The sequence below is a fragment of the Eumetopias jubatus genome, unplaced genomic scaffold (assembly GCF_037043125.1).
Source record: "Eumetopias jubatus isolate StellerSeaLion01/CBP00866 unplaced genomic scaffold, mEumJub1_p1.0 scaffold_9, whole genome shotgun sequence".
In the NCBI taxonomy this organism is placed as follows: domain Eukaryota; kingdom Metazoa; phylum Chordata; class Mammalia; order Carnivora; family Otariidae; genus Eumetopias; species Eumetopias jubatus.
The window spans coordinates 116,843,054-116,850,170 of record NW_028274815.1 but is presented as its reverse complement, the minus strand read 5'-3'; positions in this window follow the sequence as shown (position 1 = coordinate 116,850,170).

The window sequence follows — 7,117 nt, the reverse complement described above, 5'->3', positions numbered from 1 at the left end:
TTTATTATCCTTGTCATCACCCCCAAACTCAGTAGAATAAACATGAGAAATACATACCACCAATATAAAGACAAGGAGAAGGTTCCCAAAAAAGGGTCACTCCTAAGACTGTGGGACCCCATTCTCATTCTTACATAATTCCCTCCTGGCTTCTCTCTCTCCAGCTCCTTCCCTTCTTGGGGAAAGTTTAGGGAGATGGAAGGGCAAGACTATAGCCTCTTTCTGGAGAGAGGTTCCCATCACTGGTGTCAAGGTGACAAATGACTTCCCCCCATATATAGAGTTGTCAGTCTCACCCAATACTTCCTAGCTCCAGAGTCTCCCTACAAACAGCCAACACAGTGTAGGCCCTGCCACTATTCCAGCCACAAGCAGAGTCACAAGGGTCATTCCTCAAAGACCTGCATCCATTCTGCTTTCATGCACCTGTTCATGCAACCATGTAACTATTTACTGAGAAATAAACTTTGCTATTAATCCAGGAAACTCCAGTGAAATATCATGTCACACCCACTAGACTGGTAAAAACAAAAAAGCCTGACAATGCTGAGTCTTAGTGAGGATGTAATTCTAATCCAACAATCCAGCAATTCTAATATATTGCTGGCAAGATATTGATACAATATCTTGTATCATGCAAAACTTATAAAACCACTTAAAAGAGAGAGTTTGTATTATCTAGGAAATCTGAACATGCTCGCTCATGACCTTCAACACACTGCACAAGGAGGCGCATATTAGTTTACTGTCTGTAGTAAAATACTAGAGACAACCCAACAGACCATTCACAGGAGAGAAGGTAAATGAAATGTGGCTTTTATGCAGTGAACCTATAGAGCAGTGAAAACAAATGAACTAGTTACCCTTATCAACATGGATGACTCTTCCAACATAAAGCTGAATGAGAAAACAAGCTGCACAAAAATATATACAATGTTACCAGTTAAAGTCCAAAAAAAAAGGAAAAATAGCATCAAGTATTCAGAAATACATACCTAGTAAAAGGTTTAAAAATGCATAGGAAGGGGCACCTGGGTGGCTCAGTCGTTAAGCCTCTGCCTTCAGCTCAGGTCATGGTCCCAGAGTCCTGGGATCGAGCCCTGCATCAGGCTCCCTGCTCCTCGGGAAGCCTGCTTCTCCCTCTCCCACTCCCCCTGCTGTGCTCCCTCTCTCACTGTGTCTCTGTCAAATAAATAAAATCTTAAAAAAAAAAAATGCATAGGAAGGACCTACTTCACACCATATACAAAAATTAACTAAAAATGAATCAAAGACCTACATGTAAGAGTGAAAACTATAAAACTCTAAGAAGACATAGGTATAAATTAAATCATTATTTTTTTTAAAGATTTTATTTATTTATTTGAGAGAGAGAGAATGAGAGATAGAGAGCACATGAGAGGGAAGAGGGTCAGAGGGAGAAGCAGACTCCCTGCCGAGTAGGGAGCCCGATGCGGGACGTGATCCCGGGACTCCAGGATCATGACCTGAGCTGAAGGCAGTCGCTTAACCAACTGAGCCACCCAGGCGCCCTTAAATCATTATTTTGGATTAGGCAATAGTTTCTTAGATATGACACCCGGAGCACAAGCAACCAAAGAAAAAACAGATGAACTGGGCTTCCTCTAAAGTAAAAACATTTGTTTTTCAAAGGACACTATCAAGAAATCCAAAAGACAACCCACTGAATGGGAGAAGCTACTTCAAATCATGTACCTCATAAGGGTCTAATGTCCAGAATATATAAAGAATTCTTACAACTCAACAACAAAAAGACAACCTAATTTTAAAATGGACCCTCTCTTTTATGAAGTGAAAGAGAAACTGAGTCAAAAAAGTAGTCTGGGAGTAGAATGGTGGTTGCCAAGGGCTGGCTGGGAGTGGAGAATGGGGAATTATTGTTTAATGGGTACAGTTTCAGTTGGGGAAGCTAAAAAAGTTCCAGAGACAGGTGGTGGTGATACTTGCACAACACTGTGAATGTACTTAATGCCACTGAACTGTGTTATGGTTAAATGGCTAAAATGGTTAAAATGGCAAACTTTATGTACATTTAGCTATGATACATTTTTTTAAGTAAAAAAAAAAGGTAAAAGGAATAGACACACAGCCGAGAAGCACTGCTCAACATCATCAGTCATTAGGGAAATGCAAATTGAAACCACAATGTGACCCTATCTCACACCCGCTGGGATGGTCACAGCCAAACAGACAGATAAGAACAAGAGGTAAGGATGTAAAAATTGGAAGTCTCAGACATTGCTGGTGGGAATGTAAAATAGTGCAACCCCTTTGGAAAACAGTCTGGCAGTGCCTCAAAATTAAACGTAGAGTTACCCTGTGAGCCACCAAGTTCATGCCGAGGTCTATTCCCGAATCAAATACATCCACACAAAAACTTGAATATGAAGGTTCACAGCAGTATTATTTATAATAACAAAAAGCAGAAAGAACCCAAATGTCCACCAACTAACAGATGAACAAAACATGTCTCCACACAATGGAATACTATGCAGGCATAAAAGGAATGAAGTACTGGTACATGCTACAACATGGATAAACCTTGAAAACATAATGCTTAAGTGACAGAAGCCAGACACAAAAGGCCACATACAGGAGTCCATTTATCTTAAATGTCCTGAATAGGCAAATCCATAGAGACACGAAGCAAATTAGTGACTGCCAGGGGCTGGAGAGGAGGATTGGGGGAGTGACCACTCGTGGTTATAGGTTCTTTCCAGGCGATGGAAAAGTTCTGGAATTAGAGAGTGGTAACAGTTGCACCATCTTGTGATTATATTAAAAACCACTGAATTGTACACTTAAAAAGGTTGGATTTTATAGCATATGAATTATATCTCAATAAAAAATTACATAGGAATAATAAATACCAAATTCAGGAGAGTCTTTATCCCTGGGGGAGTGCAATTGTGGAGGGGCACATGAGGCCTTCAGCTATATTAGCAATGTTTTATTTTGCAAACTGGGTGGTGGGAATGTGTGTGTTTGTTATACTCATCTTTATTCCCTTCCTGATGTTTTCACAATTAAATTTAAAAGTATTTACTTAGCATCAACCTGGACCAGGTACAGGTCTACCTGAGTGTTTTAATGGTGGGTAAAATCAGACCCCATCCTGCCCAAAAGTTAAGTGGACAAGTAGTAAGTGGAAAAGAGGGGCTATAAGTACGTCATCTCTCCTTTCTGGGCTTGTTTCCTCATGGATTGTTTTATTTTCTTTTTTTTTAAGTAATCTCTATCCTCAGGGTGTCTGGGTGGCTCAGTTCATTAAGCGTCTGCCTTCAGCTCAGCTCAAGATCTCAGGGTCCTGGGATGGGGCCCTGTGTTGTCATCGTCAGGCTCCCTGCTCAACGCAGAGTCTGCTTCTCCCTCTCCCCCTCTCCCTCCCACCGCTCATGCTCTCTCTCTCAAATAAATGAATAAAACCTTGAAAAAAAAAAAAAGAAATCTCTACACCCAATGTGGGGCTTGAACTCACAACCCTGAAATCAAAAGGTACATGCTGTACCAACCGAGCCAGCCAGGCGTCCCTGCTCATGGATGAAATGAGAGCTGGACTAGAAGTTTGTTAGTAAAAAGTCTCTGAGGGTACTGGGGGTGGAGGAGTGTGTCTTCCCTTTATCAGCCCACAGTTTCAAGAATTCCTTATGCACGATGAGAGCACAGGCCTGGAATCAGCCCTGGTGCCATCAATCATCACAAGTGGGCCTAACGCAAAGCCCAGCTGAGTCTCTATTTCTTCTCAGTAAAATAGGGACAGTAACTTCTCCCTCCCAGGATTACGATGGGGGGTGTAAATGAGATAACACATATAAAGTGTCCGAGACAGGCCTGGCACACAGTAAATCCTCAACACATGGGAGAGTCCTCACTGTGATTCCACAGGCATTTCCTGAGCAGCACTGCTGGGCCAGGCCTGTGTTAGGGGGCCAGAAGACTGAGAATTCCACTCGATGGCCAAGCGATGGCCCCCAGCCAGGTGGGGAGACAGCCTCACGAACACCAATACCAGGCAGGGTGATGTCACTGTTAAAAAGAGACAGCAGCCACATGCACAGATGCAGACCAGGGGAGTGCAGACCCCCGGACGACAGAGCTGTCCCAATCAAGAGGCCCAGTACAGGCTTGCGGGGGAGGGAGGGGGAAGGTAACAACACATACAAAGCAAAGGGATTGGCCTCCATTCACATGCAAGGTAGCCCTCCTGGTCTTGTTTCACCTAATTCACACTCAAATGTTCCCACAAACCCCAAGAGCAGAGACTTAAATGGCAACTTTGGGAGACCTGAGCTCATGGTACCTCCCCAGGTGCACGTGGGAGCACAGTGGCTGACAGTGGGAAGCTGCGTGATCTCTGGCAAGTCAGAACACTTCTGCAAGCCTGCAAGTCGCCAGCTATAAAATGGAGATAACAGTACTGACGTCACAGGGTTGTGGTAAAAAATGAGACAACTGTAAAGCCACTAACCAAGTACCTGGCACAGATTAATAAAGATTCGTTATAGGTAGGAAAGAAGAGATAGATTCCATTTACAACATGAGGGCAGTGGGATTCAGAGAGGTGAGAAGCCTTGCCCATAGTCACACGACCAGTTTTGGAGTCAGGATTTGAACCCAGGTCTGACACATTCAAAGGCTCACTGCATCATAATCTCCCTCTGCTCCAGAATCTTCAGCAGACTCCCTGTAGTCCACTCAACGGGATCTCTCCTTGCCATGGAGTGGGGAAGTGGCAAAGGCGTGAGGCCAGAGAGACCTCGGGCAAGTTCCCCAACCCTGGGTTTCTTGATCTGGGACCCCCGAGTGGGTCCAAGGGTGTCTGTGAATTCCTCCACATGGTTTGCAAAAAGTTTGTGTCTAATGGAGATTCTCAAAGGAGTCTATCACCTCAAAAGTAACAAACCACTAACTTGACCTCAATTGGCAAATTTTCTTACCTACCAAAGGAGATACAGTACCTACCTTGAAAGGCTGTGAGAGGATTAAATGAAGTAGTTTATGAAAAGTACCTGAAACATCCTAAACTTTCACCTAATGCTGGTTTCCCTGCATTCCTCTCCCCAGCTTATTTCTATCATTTAGCAAATGTTACTGAGCATCTACTATGTGGCAGATATCATCCCAGGTGCTGGTGGTAAAGTGATAAACAAGACACATATTGTGCCTGTTCCTATGGAACTCACATGGTGGAGAGAAACAGACAAAAATTAATAATTTCAGATTCTAATAAGTGCTATGAAGAAAATACATACAATAATGTGATGGAGACCGATGAGGCGGGGATGGCATCTGATGAGGAAACATGTGAATGACAAGAAGGAACCAGTTATGCCAAGATTTAGGGGCAAAGCATCAGGGCAGAGGGAACAAGAAAGACAAAGTCTTGCTTGAAAGACCCTTGGCCAAGAGCCCCTCACTCCCAGTTACACCATAAACTGAGTCCCCTTGAGCAAGTCACAGAACTTCTGAGGCTCAGCTGTGACATCTACAAAATGGGAAGAAAGACACCTTACCTGCCACAATGTGAGGGGACTCAACCAAAGGGCTGTTAAGGTCTGGGATCTTCCCCAAGTCTCACCAATATACACCTGATACTCGTCATTTGGCACCCATCTTGGAGGAGGGAAACCTGCACAGAGAACCCTGGATCATGATTTCTGACTTTTAATTTCATGCTGCACTAGAAAGTTTCCTTGGTTCCCAGTTAACATGGTAGACTCTGCAACTTGGGGCCTATTATAGTAATGGCTGCTTCAGACTCCCTCAGGTACAAAAGCAGACAAAGGAAGGACATCATAGAAACACTGTTGTGCCTATAACCAGACTACCTATCGCTTCCCTCCCCCCAACAAGATGGGAGAACTCAGTCTGTCCTGTAGACAGAGAAAATACAAGCTTTATTTAAGGAGCTGGAAACATCCTGGCCCCTGGGTTAGGCCACTGATTTATGATCATTTGTGGTTCTCCCTCCTAAACGTTTCTTTAATCTGTCCCCTTCTCTCCAACTCTTCAGCCACTGCCTCACACCTTAACGCCCTCTGAGCATGCTCTCTGGCCTTAGTATCCCCACTTCCAAAACATCTGCCACACTGCAGCCAGCACCTACCACATAAAATAGACTTTCCCTGGCTCAAAACCCTTAGACAGCGCCCCATCACTCACTGGACAAATGCCAACACCCTTAACCTGGAATCCAAGACTCCCTCTCCAAGACTGAGCTCCTAACAGCCTGCTCAACCCCCAGGCCCTCCTCGGTATCTATATCAAACTCCTCAATGTCTCTAAAAAGAGCCTAGCCACTCTAAGAATTATTTGCCTTTGCTGTTTCTGTTCTTACTACTTGGAACACTGTCCCCCTTCCTGCCTCTTACCTCCACACTTACTTCTTTCACTGCTTACATATTCCTACCTACCCCTCAAGACCCCAAAAGCCTTCCCTGAGTCCCCAGAAAAGCACTGTTTACCAGTCTACCTTCTTAATCAGATGTGAAAGCTGGGGTTCTCTCTTAGTCATGGTTAACTTCACAGAGAATAGAGTGATAAATTCAGATTACTTTAACTAAAATTCCTATGAAGTGCTTCACATTGAGAAGATCCTGTCATAACCCAGAAAGAAGGAACAGTAAAAGAACTGGAGGGCTGCCAAGAGCTAAGGTGGGAATAGGAATCAAGAATCTGCATTCTCCAAAAAAAAAAAAAAGAGAGAGAGAGAGAAGAATCTGCATTCTCAAAAAAATTGCCCCAGATACTGACACAAATGATACTGGCCATTTTGAGAAACACTGTGTCACCCTCAACACTCCCAACTTAAAAATTGCCGGAAAAGGGGCATCTGGATGGCTCATTTAGTAGAACCAGCGACTCTTGATCTCATCAGGGTTGTGAGTTCAGGCCCCACGTTGAGTGTAGACACTACTTAAAATCTTTTTAAAAATTGCTGGAAAAATGAAAATGCTTTCCTTTGCCTCCACACCCGAGGTTAGAGAAATCAGGTGGTCTTTTCTGGGACTCAGCTAGGTGGAAAACTTCTAGAAGCTTGGGCTCCAACACTGGCTCAACCTGGAACGTGCTGAGGTACCCTGCGCTGGTCTCTGCC